At 34.0% G+C, this 19,816-nt stretch overlaps 1 protein-coding gene and 1 pseudogene across 23 annotated transcripts in view; both read left to right on the top strand.

Moving 5' to 3' along the window:
- NRXN1 (neurexin 1) overlaps nucleotides 1-19,816 on the top strand; it is a 1,071,808-nt gene that overhangs the window by 135,722 nt on the left and 916,270 nt on the right. The gene's annotated exons all lie outside the window — the stretch shown is intronic.
- On the top strand, nucleotides 12,047-12,157 carry LOC112298198 (U2 spliceosomal RNA; annotated as a pseudogene).

The following is a 19,816-nucleotide window of genomic DNA, read 5'->3' as shown; positions in this document are numbered from 1 at the left end:
GAACTGTACTACTTGCAGCTGAATAGGATGTTGTTGAAAGGAACGCTGAGTGACATATGGCAATTGACACACCATTGTGTATTCCATCATGTAACGAGTTTTTATACACATATTTATGAGTAAATGTGTCTATGGGTACAATGTCAAGTGTGTTTAAATACAGATTGGCCATGTAATTTGCAATGTATATCAATTGATCTAGACTCAATAGATTTTTTGAGTCTATTTTGAGCAAATTTGTAGATTCTTCTCAATGGTTAAGAAGTCCATATTAAGTTAATTCTGCCAGATCAAACCATTTAACTGTCAAGTGAATCTCTATGTGAAGGTCAGACTGACTAGGTGACTCTTACTTTTGAACACTGTAAGCTCTGTTGCCTTTGCAAAGGCATCAGACTAATCCTGCATCAATGTATATTACTTTTTGAATAGGGGAAAAAGTTCTAAATTGTGCAGGATTGATGAATTGTGATACCTAAAGCAAAGAACCTGAGATTTGTCCATCCTTAGGAGAGATATGTTGACCTCTTGATTCCCAATAGCTGAATAAAAACAGCTTGTTATAAGAAACAATACAACTTCTATCAATAATTATTCTTTTAAAAATTATTCTTGAGATTATACTTCCATCCTCAAGACTTCATCTAGCGAAACATGCTTAATCAATGTCATCTTCTGTGTCAGGGTTCTTCGCCTGCTGTTCTTTCTGCATCTCAGATGCTGGCAATAAAAGCGTTCAGGCTTCATTCTAATCCCGGTCCAACTGCCACTTCTCCATCCAATTGGAAACAGCAGCCCTTATCATTCTCTTCTTTTCTGCTTTTAAAAAATAGTTATTCCTATGAGGTGTTATATAGAATAGTTATTCCTTTGTTTATCTTAACAAAATTGCATGCTCTATAATGGCAGAGATTTTTTTCTGTATATGCTCTTATAACACCAGCCCTATAATAGAGCATGTCCTTTACACTTAGCACTCAAAAAATATTCATGGGATGAATGAGTGGACGGATGGTGAATGCATGAGGAAACACGTAAACATGTTGAGTGGTCTCTGCCTACCACCACCCTCAAGAGAGCAAGAGTTTACCCAGATGTGGGCTTATGCTACATTACCAGTTCAGGAGAAGCTGTCCCATCATAGGGAAAAGTGGATTTTTTTCTCCCCCCAAAATATTCAATTTAGCAGCATATATTACAGAAAAAAGATATTTCCTAAACCTTGGCATGTAATGTCATGAAAGCAGCAACCTGTGTTAACCATTGTTGCAAATAATGACCAATTAATTTACATAGAAATCTCATTGTCTTCTTTTAAGCATTTGAGAGTCTTTCAAACAGTGTCATTCTCGGCTAGGTCAATGGTAATCTCGCAGTCTTCTGTCAGATTGCATAATCTTTTTTTTTTTTTTGTATTCAGAAATAAGCACAGACAATTCCATTTATGTCCACTAGGAAGTGAGGAAAGGGCAGGCAGATAGGGCCTTTGCAACTGACTTGCTTTCTTGTCCTTTATGGTCAGTCTGGTAATCGTGTAGCATCCCATCAATAAGACTAAAATTAGTATTGACTTCAACTTGCCACTTTTCTATTTATGCTGCTTCTGAAGCAGCACTGTAGGAGATACTCTCTTCTCCACATCATCATATCAGGGTTCACTTGGCCTCCTCCTTCATTTACTATTGAAAGCTAGAAGTATAGATCTTTCAATAAATCACTAATATTTTCCCTTAAAAAATCAATAGTTACTGATAGACTGTCTCCCTGGCTGGGAATTTTGACCTCAAGGAAGCTATAGAATATCTTTTTTTCCAGAAGAAGAAATCTAAGTCTCTAATGAGCAAAATATTAACATATATAAATAAATATGTGCTATGTTTTTGCTAAACTGGGATTAAAAATATAAATTTTGCAACATTTCATTGAAGCTTTATAGATCTGCTCTTATATTCCTTGTATTGAAATATAATTTAAGAACCATAATAATAATGAAAAGAAATCTAATTAGCAGTTTGTATTTTGTGCATAACAATAGAACAGAAATCAAATACCGTGCTGTTCACTACTGCAGTGGTATTTAGACATCCGATTTCAGAATGGAGCCATGATGAGCTGGTAAGGTGGTAATAAAATGAAATGTTTGGTGCAGGATTCTGTTCATGGTTTGGGGTTTAATATTAAATGTAAATTGAAAAAAAAATTTACTCCATAGATGCTAATTTAGGAAGAACCAGAAGTTCTGATACATTTATTCAATGCTTGGTTCCTAAAGAGCAAAGATAATGTCCTTTCCAAGTTCTGTGAAGTATGGTGATGCAATTGTTTGTAAGGCCTGAGATTCGCTCATTTCACCATATTTGTAATGGATTCAATTTATGATAGCATGATTTTGCTGGCCTACACACCTCTGTAAACAAAAGCCCTCTTTAAAATTAGATGACCTGTAAGATAAGGAAGCTTTATATTTAGTCGTTTAGAACTTTGCCGAGTATATACATTTGTGTTTGACTTAAATGTAAACAATCTCTATATTAATGTGAAATCTTAAAGACTTAATATGAGCATACGAATACTAAGATGTTATTAGAGTGCAGAATTATAAAGATTTTAAATATTGATGAATTGGATTTATTTGAAAGATAATACGTTTAGAAAAATGCCTTTTTATTAATTATTAGAAAGGAGCTGATAGAAAAGACTTAATTGTTTAATAAGGACTAACCTGATAATATCCTAAATGCCATATTTTCCTAAATGTCTATTACATAGTATATTCAACTGTTATATTTATGAATTTTTAAAATTTATAAGTAGTTATAAAGGTTTTTATATTTTCCAAAAGTTGCATATGATGTAATATTAGAACATAAATCAATGATGCAACCCGTCTTATTCTATATTTAAGTAAAAAATTCTTTATATCTGAAAAAAATGTACAAGTTGCATTACAGTGTTTTCTTATTTTGAATCTGAGGTTCAGAATTTAAATTTAAATTGGGAAGGAAGCTACCACCAGAATTTTTCTCATTTGTTGTGATGGAAGACAATTTTAATTTGCCTGAACTTAAGGCATGTTTATTGAGCCTTTATTATGTGTGTAGGAGTTGGTGATAGGTAGCATGGAGAAAGGAGAAAGTAGTTACTATCTTTAAGTTACAAAACATAATCACGTGCAAGTGAGTATAAGAATCCACAGGAACACAGCGCTTTGACTGTTCGGTAGAGCTCAGAGGACACTGGCAGCCTGGGGGCCAGCTCAGAAAACTTCATGAAAGAGGGCACATCGAATACGAGTTCATTTGAAATCTTTCCGGGATTTTAAATACGTTAAAGAGTGGTACAGGACTCTTGTGGTTCATGACATTAAAATGCTTTATCAGTTTCCACATAGCCAGAGTGATCCCTTTTTACAAAGAGTGAAAAATGATCAAGTTGTGACTGAATACAATGAAAATCTTAGATGCTGTGCGAAGATTAGACTTTACTTTTAGGCTATAGTAATCTGGTTTGTAAAGTAGAATACCAATTAGATATATTACAGTCTGATATTTCCAAACAACAAGGATACTTTTCCATGTTGTGACAACTATAAAAAGATAAAACAGGGAAGCAAATTCTTACAAAAGGTAGTTATCAAATCCATCAGGTAAAGAGAAGCTATTTTGTAATCAGCGATAGTACGTAAGTAGTGATTTGTGCTAATTATACTGTAAAAATTCAACAAGACTTAAGCCACAGAGTTAAAATAGAGTAACTGTATTATTGTTCTGATTTTATGTGATTATTGAAACAACATTGTTAGGGCAATTAGGAATCTGCTATTGTCAAAGCAAAATTAAGTATAAATTCAAGGAACATTGGACTTTTTCTTGAAGCTAATGTAGATTCCAATTATTATGTTTAAAGATTTTCTGCAAAAAGAGAGAAAGAGGGATGAGGAAGAAAGGCTGGTAGAGAAGGAAGAAGAAATGAGGGGAGAAAGGAAAGGAAAAAATGTCTAGTCTGTTTTAACTGTCCCAATTACTTGGTTAATTTTACAACCCTCCTTTTTACTTTGCTTTTCCTCCTATTCCAGTCCCTCCCATATCAGCCTCACCCCTCCTTTAAACCATTCATAATGCTATTGGACCGCTGGCAAGTTCTTTCCTCTCAGTACTGAGTGTGGCATGTGATCTCTGACAAAGTTAAATTGGCATAAAACCAAAATTCAGCCTCCTTTGACCTAATCATATGACTTCCTTTCCTTACAATCTGTATGCTTTGTGTCTTGACTGTTCCCCCCATTGTTCTTTTTACAATTTTTTAAGTTTCAAAAGATATTTTGGGTTCATAGTCATACCATCTTTTTCTGCAAGTTCTACAATTCAATATAAAGTTGAGTCAATACAAAGTTGACTGTAGCATGGAGTAGACAAATCAAGATGAATATAATATACTATTTGTAGGGCTTTTCTGGCTTTATTCTGATGTTTGGGGTATGTTTAAAATTTATTTTCAATTATAGTTGACATGCAGTATTATATTGTTCCCAGGTGTACAACATGCAGAGTCGACATTTATATAGCTTACAAAACAGTCACCACAGAAGTCCAGTAACCATCTGTCACTCTATGTACTTATGAAGTTATCGAGTATATTCCGTATGCTGTACATTCCATCCCAAGGACATATTTCATAGCTGGACATTTGTATTTCTTACTCTCTTTCCCCTTGATGTCAAACCCACCACCTCCCACCTCTGGCACCCATCAGTTTGTTCTCCACATGTATGAGTTTGATTCTGTTTTATTTTGTTTGTTTTGTTTTATATTACACATATAGATGAAATTATACAGCATTTGTCTTTTTGTCCAATTTATTTTGCTTAACATAATACTTTCTAGGTCCATCCTTGTCACAAATGGTAAGATTTCATTATTTTTATGGCTGAATACTATTCCATTGTGTATATGTACCATGTATACTTTATTTTTCGTCTATCAATGGACAGCTAGGTTTCTTCCATAGCCTGGCTATTGTAAATAATGCTTCACTGAACATAATGGTGCATATATCTTTTCAAATTATTATTTTTCCAATAAATGCCAGGAAATGCAATTTCTGGGTCATATGCTAGTTCTGTTTTTATTTTTTTTTTTGAGAAATCCCCATACTATATTCCATAGTTACTATACTACTTTACAATTCCACCAACAACGCACAAGGGGTCCCTTTACTTCACAGCCTTGTCAACACTTGCAATTTGTCATCTTTTTGATAATAGCTATTCTGAGAGGTTTGAGGTGATACTTTATTGTGGTTTTGATTTCCATTCCCCTGGTGCTTAGTGGTGTTGAGCATATGTCTGTTGTCCATCTATCTCTTTTCTTTCAAGAAATGCTTATTCAGCTCTTCTGAACATTTTTAAATGGATTGTCTTTTTGATATTGAGTTGTATGAGTTCTTCATATGGTTTGGGTACTAACCCTGTATTGGATATATTATTTACAAATATCTTCTTCCATTCAGGATATTGCCTTTTTGCCTTGTTAATTGTTTCCTTTCTTTTGCCTTGTTAATTGTTTCCTTTGTTTTGCCTTGTTAATTGTTTCCTTTTTAGTTTGATGTAGTCCCATTTGTTTATTCTTGCTTTCGTTGTCTTCACCTGAGGAGACAGACCCAAAAATATAACATGGCCAGTGTTCAAGAGTTTACTACCTATGGCTTCTTCTGGGACTTTTATGGTTTTAGAACTAACAATAAAGTTTTTCATCTATTTTGAGTTTATTTTTTGTATATGTTGTAAGAAAGTATTCTAGATTTATTGTTTATATGTATCTGTCCAGTTTTCCCAACACTTTATTGAAGAGACTGTATTTTCACCATTTTTGTCTCCTTTACTATAGATTAATTGACCATATAAGTGTGGGTTTATTTGGGAACTCTCTATTCTTTTCCTCTAATGTATGCATCTATTTTTCTTCCAGTACCAAACTGTTTTGATTATTATAAACTCTTAGCCACAGCTATCAGTCAAGAAAAAGAAAAGGTATCTAAACTGGAAGGGAAGGAGTAAAGTTGTCACTATTTGCAGATGGCATGATATTATATATAGAAAACCATAAATATTCCACCAGAAAACTACAAAATTGATATTGATCTGTCTGTTACATTTTATACACAATTAATGAAATAGCAGAAAAAGAAATTAAGAAAACAAACCCACTTATAATTGTATCTAAAAGAGTAAAACACCTAGGAATGAATTTAACCAAGGAGGCAAAAATCCTGAATTCTGTAAACTATAGGACATTGATGAAAGAAATTGAAGAAGACACAAACAAATGGAAGGGTATACCATTCTAATGGATCAGAAGAATTAATATCATTGAAATGTCCATACTGCCCAAAGCAATCTACAGGTTCAATGCAATTCTTATCAAAATACCAGTGGCATTTTTCTTAAAACTAGAACAAATAATCCAAAAATGCAGATAGAACCACAAAAGAGGCTGATTAGCCAAAGAAATCTTGAGAAAAAGAAATTGGAGGCATCACACTCCCTGTATTCTGACTAATTTTAAGAGGGTTATCTCTTTCCTCCCAGCCACCTCTGCTACCATTCTTGTTTTGAGGGATTGAGAAGTCACATAGCATTATTTCTTTTTTAAGCATATTTTATTGATTATGCTATTATAGTTGTCCTATTTTTTCCTCCCATTTATCCCCCTCTACCCTACACCCCCTCCCTCCAGCAATCCCCTCCGCCCTTAGTTCATGTCCATACATATAAGTTCTTTGGCTTTCCATTTCCTATACTCTTCTTAACCTCCCCCTGTCTATTTTGTACCTACCAATTATGCTTCTTATTCCCTGCACCTTTTCCCCCATTCTTCCCCTTCCCACTTCCTGTGGATAAACCTCCATGTGATCTCCATTTCTGTGGTTTTGTTCTTGATCTAGTTGTTTGCTTAGTTTGTTTTTGTTTTTTAGGATCAGTTGTTGATAGCTGTGAGTTTGTTGTCACTTTACTATTCATAGTTTTGATTTGCTTTTTCTTAGATAAGTCCCTTTAACATTTCATATAATAATGGCTTGGTGATGATGGACTCCTTTAACTTGATCTGATCTGAGAACCACTTTATCTGCCTTTCCATTCTAAATGATAGCTTTGCTGGATAGAGTAATCTTGGGTATAGATCCTTGCTTTCATGACTTGGAATACTTCTTTCCAGCCCCTTCTTGACTGTAAGCTTTCTTTTGAAAAATCAGCTGATAGTTTTATGGGAACTCCTTTGTAGGTAACTGTCTCCTTTACTCTTGCTGCTTTTAAGATTCTCTCCTTATCTTTAATCTTGGGTAATGTAATTATGATGCATCTTGGTGTGTTCTTTTTTGGGTCCAGCTTCTTTGGGACTCTCTGAGCTTCCTGGACTTGCATGTCTATTTCCTTCAGCAGTTTGGGGAAGTTTTCCTTCATGATTTGTTCAGATAAGTTTTCAATTTTTTGCTGTTCCTCTTCTTTTTCTGGGACCCAGTGACTAACCCTATGATTTGGTTTTTGGAATGTTTAAAGTTGTCCCAGAGGTTCCTAAGCCTTGTCTCATTTTTTTACATTCTTGTTTCTTCATTCTGTTCAGATTGAATGTTATTTCTTCTGTTTTAAATCATTGACTTGAGTCCCAGTTTCCTTCCCATCACTGTTGGTTGGTTCCCTGTATGTTTTGCTTTATTTCACTTTGTATAGCCTTCATTTATTCATTTTGCATCTATACTCAATCAGTTCTGTGAGCCTCCTGATTACCAGTGTTTTGTACTCTGCATCTGATAGGTTGGCTGTCTCCTTGTTGCTTAGTTCTTTTTCTGGAGTTTTGATCTCTTCTTTCATTCAGGCAATGTTTCTTTGTCTTGGCACACCTGTTATGTTGTATGGGGCAAACCTTAGCTATTCCCAGGATGGGGTAACCCAGGTCACTGTGTTGTGGCTCTGTATGTGGGGCAGGGGTCAGAGAGGGAACAATGGTGGCTTTCAATCACTTCCCCCACTCCCCACAAGTGAATGGGGTCCTTTTGGTGCTTATTCCCCAGGCATGTGGGTTTGTGTACATTCTAGGACATTGTGGGTTACTCCAACAGACTCCCCTGTGAGACTGGAAGTTTCTGCCGCCACCACAACCCCACAGGTTTTTACAGCCAGAGGTTTTGAGGCTTTAGTTTCCCATACTGCAACCCTGGGTTGTGCGGTCTGTCTTGCTCCCTAGTTGTTCCCCCAGGTTTATCCACACACAAATGTGAGACCACCCGGTCCATAAGCCATCGCCTAGCCTGCCCTGTTCACCAGCCATCACCTTGCCGTGCATCCTCTCTACCCCAGCTGTCTTGCACCTCTCCTACCAGTCTGGATGAATGTCTCCTCTTTAACTCCTTGGTTGTCAGACTCCCATACAGTACAATTCAATTTTCTGGCCGTTCTGGTTGGTTTTTGTTTTTAAATTGGCCGTTGTCCTTCTTTTGTTTGTGAGAGGAAACAAAGCATATCTACCTAAGTCTGCACCTTGGCTGTAAGCTCCTTGAAGACATTATTTCTTAATATAAGGATCTTGACCAATAGCATACTTAGTGGGCGAATAAAAATTTTTAAAAACATTGGTTATATATTATTGGGTCTTTTTCTACATTTTTTAAAGTGATGCTTTTGTTTTGTTCTGTTTTCCTAAAAGGAAAGATTAAAAGTTAATGATTTTACAATATAGTGTGAGAGTCCTGGTACAAACAACCAGAGTCTAAGTGAACAACGTAGACACCTTCACAACAGTGAGGGTGTCTAGTCTCCCGCTCACCACAAACGTGAAGTAAATTGGTGCAACACAATGGCAAAATTAAGTATGTGGCAGTCATTGAATGTTATGAAAAAAATCTATGCCAGATGGAAGTTCAACATCATACCCCTGAAAAATTTTTGATATGTTTATCTCATAGGTATTAAAAGGCTAAATAAAGTCAAGCCATCAAAACTGTTTGAGACACTTTTGCAAAGCTTTCTTTTAAAAAAAAGTTAAATGTATTGGGTGATAGTGGTAATTAAATTTATTGAGTTATAGTGGTAAATAAATTATATAGGTTTTAAATGTACAGTTCTATGGAGAAAAGAAAGCCTCTTCAATAGATGGTGCTAAGAAAATTGAAAAGCATGTGCAAAAGAACGAAACTAGAATACTCTTCACCCCAAAGCTTTTGTATTTCAAACTTCTACCATACTCTGGAAATTTTACTAACAGTCACTCATTTTTGAGGGCATGAGAATACTTCAAAGCTCTTTTTACTATTCTTAGTATTTACAAATTCTATTAGCTTTCTTAATAAAATAGTATTAAATAGCCTATTATATATATGAATCTGATATTTCCATTTAAAAGGTTGAAGTGCTTAGTTTTTATATAGACTCTGAAAACCCAAGAAAACAAAAGTAGACTGCAGTGCTCTCCTGGGTACTTACAGGGGAGAGGCAAGAATTTTCTTTTCTGACACCAGACTTTTATGTAGTAATGGAGAACAATCTAGCAAAATTGGAGTTGATAAAATCTCTTTTTATGCTAAAAACATAGATTTGAATAAAATGAGGTTAGTAGCATTTATTCTCAGGTAATTTTATTAATATTTCAAGAAAAATATATTCTAATAAGTGATTACTACCCCTGACTGTGGTCATGAAGTAACAAGTTCCCGTTGAAACCCCTATTTGCTATGATACCCCTCATCCCAGCTTTAGCATATTCTGTCAGTTCTTTGGAGTTCAATTGACTACTTCTTTTTCCTGGGGAAAGACATACAAATACACAAGGACAATTATGTACCTATTACAGGAACACATATTTGTGAATTGATGATGGAGGTATTAACCGTATTGTATTTCTTTGGATACTTTAAAGCTTAGGTTCTCCAAAAAACAATGTAGCTGTCACTAGAAACCAAACAAAAAAAAAAAAGAATAAAATAAAATTTTCCTCACAGGTTATGTAAAACTTGCCAGACAGAATATGAGCAAAGGTTTCATGACTGTTCAGTGGGCTTTCCGTTTCTCAGATGGACACCTTGTCTGTCTGACACAGACTCTCCTCCCCAGCCCGGGGAACGGTTGACAGAACCTGGACTTCACTATCTGCTTCCAGGCGACAAATAGCTTCCCCTGGGCCTTCAAATATGCATAATTCTCTTTCGTTTGTAATTTTCTATGTTTCAAATCTTATGAGATTGTTGTCTAATTTATTCCCTGTAAAACTGTATCAAAATAAAAGTTTTTTCTTTTTAAAATTAGCAGAATTTACTTGAATAGAAAGTAGGGTATTATGGAAAAAATAATATAACATTTGGGCATCAGAATTTTCCAGAGCTTTTTTCAAACCATTATGTTATAGACTTCCAAAACAACCCATTAGACAAACGTGACAATATATGTCCAAAAGTTTTAAGTAAATTTCTACCTTTATTTTCCTATCACTTCCCTCCCTTTTATTTTCCTCATTTCCCTATGCTTTCCCCTTTATTTTTAGTACAAGTTATCTAGCTGTTCATAAACGTGTTTGGGTAAACACATTTGCATGTGGTTTCACATTAAGTCACCAATGGATGTTGGTTATACTCCCCAGTGGAATATTTAAAAGGAGGCACTCAAATGATTTTAGTAGTCTATAAAACGGTCAAATAAAAATCTCTGTATTAGTTAAAACCAGTATTAGAAATTTATTCAAAACCAAATTGCAGAGTTTTTTATACTTAGTCTGTGAGTTGAATTCTCTTAGATATTTTATTTTCTGTTTTATTTTTCCCTATAAAGAGTTATTTGAGAAGAGATAATTATCTAAATTGCCCTTATAACTTTTGTTGCTTTGGACTAAATGAAATTGTGTAAGCAAAAGAGAATATATATGTGTGTATACATATATATAACCTATATATAATTTATATTTCATATATATTTAAGCAATATACAGAAACATTTACAATGTACATTTTACACACACATTCTGAGCAGAAAGATAAACATAAATTTTCCCAAGAGTTCTTGATATAAATTATTTTCCAATATCATCATTAAACATTTAAATGTAAAAAGAACTATTTTCTTTCAAGTTGAGTTCCTCGTGGGAATTATTCATGATGCTCATGGCTGGATTCAGCTGGTATGTTCTTCAAGTCTCTTGGGACAACTTCATTTTCATATTTGCACTCAATAATTTCAGAGTTTTGTGTGCTTTGGGACCAAAAGCGATTTTATTGTGGAAGTTTTCACTATAGGACATTATAGCACTTTGATTAGTTTTTCTTATTTTATCATATGTAGTTGTTGAAAATAAACATATAAATAGGTGTTGATGTTTTAATTATGTTTAAAATAAGAATATTTGCAAAGTGGGCATCACTTGTTGGCATCATTTTTGGTAATTTATGGCGAGCAAGCTTATCTGTTTAAGCACCTCATTTAAGTTCTAAATGTGTATTTAAGACGTAACTGTCTTGACTGACGATAAATGAGCCATTGGTTATAGTTAATAATGTCTATGTATTAGGATGTCACAGCAGACCAGAAAAGATAGCACATACTGTCACATCCAGTATGATAGATTTTATAAAACTGTGTTGCATAAAGATGAGCCCTCTTGTATTACCTTGCCAGGTTGCTATAGTTACTTAGTATTGCTTTATGGGAATTTTACTTTTCTTAGTAATATTAGAAACTTAACCCAAAATCTCATTTTATATTGTTCTTATCTCCCCTTTGTAAATAATCTCCTTTATAAAAGTTTCTGAATTATTTTATGATTGTTTTTTCTTTTTTTCCACAAATAAATTATTTTGAGTAAAGCAGAGAATGAAAACTTGAGCATGCATTTTTTTCCAGACACTGAATATTAGACTGAATTTTTGCTTCCTGTACCAGTTGCTGCTCTTCAGTTTATAGAAAAAAAAACAAACAAAACCTAGTATTATATTTATTTTTTTTTTAGAGGAGCAATGCTCTTAGCTGGTAAACTTTATTTAATGAATGCTGTTAAAATCCACAGGTTTCATTGCTTCTCAGCCTTTTGGCTAAGATCAAGTGTAGTATCTGTTCTTTAATCAGTTTAAGATCCATAGGTTTCCATCTATTATTCCAACTTAATTTAAGGCAAGATTGTATGTTCCTGTTTCAAATTGTCATAGATTTGTAAGTTTTCATGAGGTATTGCTACATTTTCATTAAAAAATAATGTGATCCTGGTAAACATAGTTCATATCCACCTCCTTCAAGGCTACTGTGTCAAATATTGGGACTCGAAGGCATGAATACTTGTACTCCAGCAATATGCCTTGTCTGATTTCTGTTCTTGGCATGGGGGAAATAGGAAAGGTACTCCCCACATTCAAAGTATTAGTAATTCTTTTGGGAGAGAAGAAAAACGTCTATTTTGGGGGGACACCTAACCAAATGGTTCTAGTAACATTACCTTAGTAATTACCTCTAGTATCATAACCTCATTGTGTTATCAACACTACAGTAAATTCATTTCTGGTAGAATTATGTTTTTGCCATGTTCATATCTTTTCATTAAGCCTGGTTAGATTCTTAGGTCTCTTACATTTAAAGTGTGTTCAAAAATAGTGAAAAATCACTGAACTGAGACACTGAATGTCTACATAGGACATATTATTGTTAGGATTGCTATTAGCCGAATATATTCAGTGAAATACTTTATCTGTGTTATCTCAAATTATTTAATCCTTATTTTATGGGTAGATTCTATAAGTATATACCTTTCACAAATGAGGGATCTAAAAGAAGTAAAATACGTTGCTCAGACTCACAATTATTAAATTTAAATATTTAAAATGATCATGGGAAGGAATGGCTAAAAAAGACTTTGATCTACTACTTTGAATAGTGCATCATAAAGTGTAAAATAAGATAGACTAGGTGCAGAGACAATTTGAATTATGGTACAAATGTGATAGAGCAAAAATAAAGAAGTGACATCAGCAGGGTGGTGGAGTGGGCTAGCTTCAAGCTCTGACAGCCCATAAAAACATCAAAACACAACAATGAACCGTCAACCAAATTTTTCAGAACTGTGGAAAAGTTAAAGATTTATAGCAACTGCGTGAAGGTGAATGCTGAATTATGAATGCAGTGGTGGTCAACATAGGAACATCAGTGTAATGCACCACATAAATAAAACAGAGAGAAAACACTAGCAAAAAAAAAAATAACTAGGAAAAAAGGGAACTTCAACATGAGAAGAGGCACTATGAGAAAAGCACAGCTAACATTATGTTCAGTGGCAAAACTAAATGTGTTCCACTTTTGTTTGATCACCTGGAGAAGAAAACAAGTAGTGAATAGAAAGAGGGGATTTGGTTGTGGAACTAAAAAACATAGTTTTTCATATATGTTTTTGTGTAATTTGCTTTCTTAACCATTGTATTAAGATTGTCAGTAGATTTTTTTTATTTAAAAAAATCTGGAGATAATTTATGTGAATTTTACTTATTTTGAAACTTCATTGTGGGAGAGGGAAGTAATCAAGCTATATTTATTCAAAACTAAATGACTTATTTTTTAGTAGAAGTTGAAGCTGAACTTGCTTTGCTCACAAAATGAAAACTTTCAATAACATAGATGTGTTTAGAAGATCATTCCTCAAGATCCTTTGAAGTCCTCATTTAGTTACCATTAAATACACATTAGCATGTGAAAATTTGTATTGCTAGAAATCATTACTGACTTAAGATCAATTGGAATGCAATTAATGCAGCTTTGATTGATGCATTGTTGGGAAAAATAACATTTGCCATAGAATAGTCTATTTATATCTATTGCATAAAATAGGGGTCGGCTATTTCTCTTACTGTTTTTCTTTTAATTTTTTGTTTAAACTGCTGACTTCTAAATTCTGGCCTACTGCAAGAGAAGGTAATTCAAACTGTAGAAATCTTTTTCCATAAGCTTTGAAATAATATATTTTTGTTCTTCACATTTATTCTTTTTACTTTTTATTGAACTATACTACGCATTCAGAAGGTGAACCTATCATACCTATACATTATTATTATTAGCTACTCAAGGCCTTTTAGATTTCCCTTTGAAAATCGACTCATCAATATTTCTAAGATGTTTTACTATGATTTTGATTGGGATTGCATTAAACCTGTAGATAAATTTGAGAATTTACATCTTTAGACTATTGAGTCTTCTAGTACATGAACATGGCGTATCATCAAATTTTTACAGCTTCAATCAGAAACTATTTTTCACGTTTGTGCAAATGTCCTGCATATCTTTTGAAGACTTAGTCCTAAGTATTTGATGTTTTTACACTGTTTTAAATAGTGCTTTTAAACTTCAATTTCTATTCTTTGCTAGTTTATAGCATCAAATAAAAATTGCACCTGACAAAAAATAAAGCAGGTAAGGAAGACTGTGCAAAGCCATTTCAATACATGAAAGAAGCCAGAACTCAGTCTAATTTCAACTCCACTGAGTTGGATGGGAGAGTTTTTGACAGCTGGGCTGGAGGGATCATAGGTCATCTGTTTTGTTATTTGACCTACCCAAAGAAAATGTAAACTTTCTCACATCATCATAACAGGAAACGTATTTGTATCTTGGAGTAAGGTGCCCACCAAAGTTAGCCTCCTACCTTCACATGGGGATTGGAAGATAGGGACAACATTTTACTTGATGACTAGACTTCGAAGAGTTGGCTTCCCCATCCTTGAGAAAGCCCTGGGTTGCCAATCTGGCAAGAGAATTAAAAAAAGATTTACATCTCCAAAAGGCAAAGGAATAATTTACAATAATAAATTTTCTAGAACAAGTACTCTAAGGAAAGGGAATGGAGAGACTTCTGTGGTCAGACCATCTGGGTTCTGTAGGGGCAGAGATGAGAAGGAGGTCAAGGACCTTGAGGTAGAAAGATGTCAAGCTGCGGAAATTGTTAAGACTGTCTGGGTCAGTAGAAATACAACTGGTTTTGCTATATTGACCTTCTATCCAGCAACTCAGCCATGTTCATTGTTAATTTTAATAGTTTGTAAATCTTCTTTGGATTGTTAAATATACAGGGATGGGCAAAAGTAAGTTTACAGTTTGTATGGAAAAAGATATGCAGGTTATGATTATTACAATAGCTTTATCAACTCAGAAAATGTCACAATGGCACAATGCATGTAAGTGTTCAAATTGCCACCTTCATTATTTACACATTCTGGTTCTCTACTTGCTATACTCAAGCACACTTTGGTACAGAGGTCTTTACCTACTTTTGCCCACCCATGTATGTATAATCAGGTTATATATGAATAATGGTAGTTTTTTCACAAACTTTGCAACCCTTATGCTTTTTCATTTCATTTTCTTAGCTAATTATGCTAGCTGAAATCTTGAATAATAATGAATTAAAGTGATGATAGAACACATTCTTTTAATATTTCATCATTGAGTATGATTGTATAGGATTTTCTGGTTAATATTTTTTTTATCATATTAAGAAAGCTCCCCTCCATTTTAACTCTCTAAAACAATAGGCATAGCATTATATACCTCTGAACAATAAACTAAGTTTAGTCAAATATATCCTTAAAGTTTATAATAGTAATGTAAATTAAGTTTTCTGCCAGGGGTGTCCAACTTATGGCCTGTAGGCCAAATCCATTCCAGGATAGCTATGAATGTGGCCCAACAAAAAATCATAAATTTACTTAAGACATTATGAAGTTTTTTCATGATTATGTGTCATAATATATTTAATATGCGGCCCAAGAAAACTCTTCTTCTTCCATTGTGGCCCAGAGACACCAAAGGGCTGGACACCCCTGGTCCTTTCAGGACGTGCTGACTGCTGTACACAGCCTACAGTAACTATTAACTCCAGAACTCAGAAAGTCTTGTTTCCCACTTACAGGATAGTCCAGTGAAGGTCAGGAAGGTATAGTTTTAGTGGTGAACAGACTCTGCTTAGTTCTTAATTCAGGGATGTAGATTTCTTCCATCCAGTGGCCTCTAGGACTCCTGAATCTTCTGGATGATAAGTGTCTGATTGGCAAGAGAGAGAGGATGTGAGAACAAGGTGAGGCAGAAGAAAAGAGAGAAAAGGCATAAATGTTCTAAACTGCATCATTCCAGAGATGACACACATCACTTCCTCTCATATTCCAGTGGCAAAAACTAGCCTCATGGTCCAACCTATATTCAAGTTTAGAAATGTGTAGTCCAGGTGAGTGGCAAGAATGTGTAGACAAATACTGGTGAGCATCAGCCATCTTTACCACAATCCTCCAACCAACACACTAAGCATCCAGGACCTAAAATACACCTCCTGCTTGACTATTTCATCTCAATTTCATCTCCTTGCTACATGTAAAGATACAGAAAATGTAATTTTATCTTAAAAAGAAATATTCAATTAATGACATGTCTTTAGGGAAGATAGCATACCAACCATTTAGGCATTCAATTTTAATGTTTTGCAAAAGACAAAAGGCCTTGTAGAAACTATACTTTTACTATAATAATATATCCTTGGTATTTTATAATACCAATGAAAACTTTTGCAACTCTCCCTTGAAATTCATCCTTTTGGAGGGACCGTGATTAAATTTTTAACACTTGGCTTATTTTCTCTCAGTAGTTTAGATGGATAGAGAGTTTAGACAGACGTGGATTTATTTTTAAAGATATATGTAAGCAACATCTTTTGGTAAAATTTCCCGAGGTGGACTGGAACCAACCTCCAGAGGAGAATGTGGCTGGGAAACCAAAGAAAGAGGCTGACAACTGCAGAATTAAACGAAGTGCTTATGAAGAGAACGTACAGACAAAAGCAAGGTCTCCAGAAACAACAAGATGGTGAATCTCAGCACCCAAAAGGGGACGGGGCTTAATAAATACAGCCTCCAGGAAAGCAGATAGCTTGTAACCACATGGCACATGCTTGTTAAAACCTGTATAATCCAGAGCAATTTAGTAAGCCAGTTTATCTATGTAAAAACATTCCTTTTGGGTGGTAAGGCCCACCCCTCCAGGGTTGAACTACTGGTCATTGAGAGGAACTAACTTGCTTCTGAAGATGTCATAAATCACACAGGTCACATCAAGCACCAGAAACCATTTTGCCTAAAACACATCTTGCAATTTTTCTCAAGTCTCATTCTGACGCAAAGTAAAAGATAGTATATCTAAGGTCCATAGTTTTATGAGGGAGTTTTTTCCTGGTTTTTCTCAAATATATACATTTCTAATCTTACATTACACACACACACACTTCACTAAAGAACTGAGAATAACCAGAAAAATGGTGTGATCAAAGGAGTGATCATTCTCCTTTGAGACTTGGAGAGAGGCAGTAAGCATAGAGATGTTACTGGTTCCAAGTAACCCACTGATGCCAGGGTGAAAGCAAGATCAGGAAATGCTGACAGACGGAGTAGAAGGTTAGGTTGACTTCACGGGGGACAGGACGAGAGCACATAGAGAAGTTGCCTTCTGGTGACGTGACCAGTCCTGCTTGCTTGGGAATGTTGCCATGTGCCACATGTATGTTTATGGCCTGTCTGCTGTTAACACTGAGTTATGATCCCCAATGAAATATCAGTATGGTTTTATGGATAGAATACTTTATACAAATCCTATGAATGATGTTTGAAGGAAGAAAATGTTTTAGAGGCAAAATAATCCTGTTTAACTGGCAATTTCTACATCTGATTCTGTATAGCGTTTTTAAATTTGTTGGGAGAACCAAATTTTCTGTTGTTTGAATATACTACTCATTAATGTTCACTTGTTGTTCTCCAGTGTTTGAGTATTTGCTGGCACTGTTCGTAAGTATCTTTAATGAATGTTGTTATGAAAAACTTCAATATAAAATCTCAAAATAACTTAAAACCTGGATTAGCAAAAGCAATATTGACTTCAATGGCAAAACCAAACTCAGGGCAAGCCTATAAAATATTGTGTTCAAAGAGGAAATGAGATTATATGAAGCAACATATTACCAAACACCCAACTTAACCATTGTTTTTGATTCAGTCTTAGTAATTAGACCAATGTTGGTGTAAAGTTTTTTAAAAATGTGTCTGAAATATTTGTCACTAAACAAAGGCCAAGCTCTCACTGCATTTATTGTGCTTTATCATGTCATGTTTTAACTAATGACTTAAAATATTAAAAAGCTGTAGCATTATCATACAATTTAAAAATAATTTTATGGGCAAGTGTTTTGTGCTAATGTTCCCTTTTTAAAAAAATTTTAAATATTAAAAATCCATACGAGGTAAAGATTTGTCATGTCGTTGAAATATATAATCTTTTCACAATATATTGGTTCATAAAAATAAAAAGCCCTGTGCATGTAGTTATGTCTCTTTTTTATTTTTTACAGAAAAGCTTTGAAACTTTTGTATAATTCTATCAGGGAAATATGATTCACTGGTTATTATATATTATAATTTTGAATATTACATATTCAAAGATTATTAAAAATACATACTCAGTTATGATTAAAGGAATTCCACAAAGTCCTGTGAATTTCAATTTCTTGTTTTCAGATCCCATAGATTATTATTTTTTAGGAATTTGTAACGCTATTCGGGTGGCAATAAAAATGCTGTGGGTATATGTGGGTTCTCCTTTAACTCCATGGTGAGTGACTTGGGCTCAGTCTCGGTGGGTGTGGCCCATTAGCAGCTCTAAAGCCTTTTATGGTTTGCTGTTTCTCTCTGGGTGGCAGGAGGAAAAGTCACAATGGAGCCTGATAAACATGGTTTCATCACTAGCTTTGTCACTTAACAGCTATGTTACTTTGGCTGTTACTTAAATTTTCTGAAAGTTATTTCCTTCTAAAATACTGAAAGCAGTATTTTAAGTAAGAGATAATGCATGTGAAGTGCCTGACAAATAGTGGGAGCATCATAAATTAAGTTATTGTGTCTTTTTTAAATTTACCAGAGCAACAGGATAAAAACAAACATAATATTGATGCTTTTAAATTTGATATATCTGACTGATGTTAGTGAGAAAAATATCACCAAGGAAATGTAGAAGTGAAAAACCTTAAATGTTAGGATATTAATTTTTGATATTCTAGGCAATCTAATGTAATTCAGAGTCTAGAAAGTCATAACTTCTTTAAATGTTTGTCATTTCTCATGGAAATGGTGTTGTTTTGTCTAGAATAATGTATGCTTTTGGTGGGTATTTTATGGAGAAGGGGTATGTTACTTAAGAATTTGTTACAGCATTTGTATCATAATTTTCTATTGAAAATCATTACCTTTTAATGTAATTTTTATGTATTTTAATTCCATAAATGTTCATAGACATTATTTGGCTTCTTAGTACATAGATTTGAACTATCCCCAATCCAAATTGAGTCTAACATTCTTCCAGTCTTGTGTGAGCTTGTCCATACCTCATTCCTCACAATTTAGAAGTCTTGTTGAAAACCATATATATATGGTGTGTGTGTGTATATATATATATATATATACATATATACATACATATATATATATACTTTTACATAATTAGTGGTATTTCATTAACTTTTTTTCAGTTCTATTTTCATTAGCATCATGAGAACAAAGACATCTGAATGTTGAATTACTTATATTGCATAGAAAAAGTAGAAATGGCTAACAAAATAAAGGAAAAATACTACATTTTGAAAATTTGTAGCTGGATACTATATACCTTGCTAGAAACATTATTCAGTACTCTTTTCTATTTCTTTAAGAAACTGAGAATATAGAAAAAAGATATATATGTGTGTGTGTATATATATATATACATATATGTGTGTGTATA

This window comes from Desmodus rotundus, chromosome 5 (assembly GCF_022682495.2).
Source record: "Desmodus rotundus isolate HL8 chromosome 5, HLdesRot8A.1, whole genome shotgun sequence".
In the NCBI taxonomy this organism is placed as follows: domain Eukaryota; kingdom Metazoa; phylum Chordata; class Mammalia; order Chiroptera; family Phyllostomidae; genus Desmodus; species Desmodus rotundus.
The sequence above is the reverse complement of the archived record's forward strand: the minus strand, read 5'-3'. Positions and strand labels throughout refer to the sequence as shown.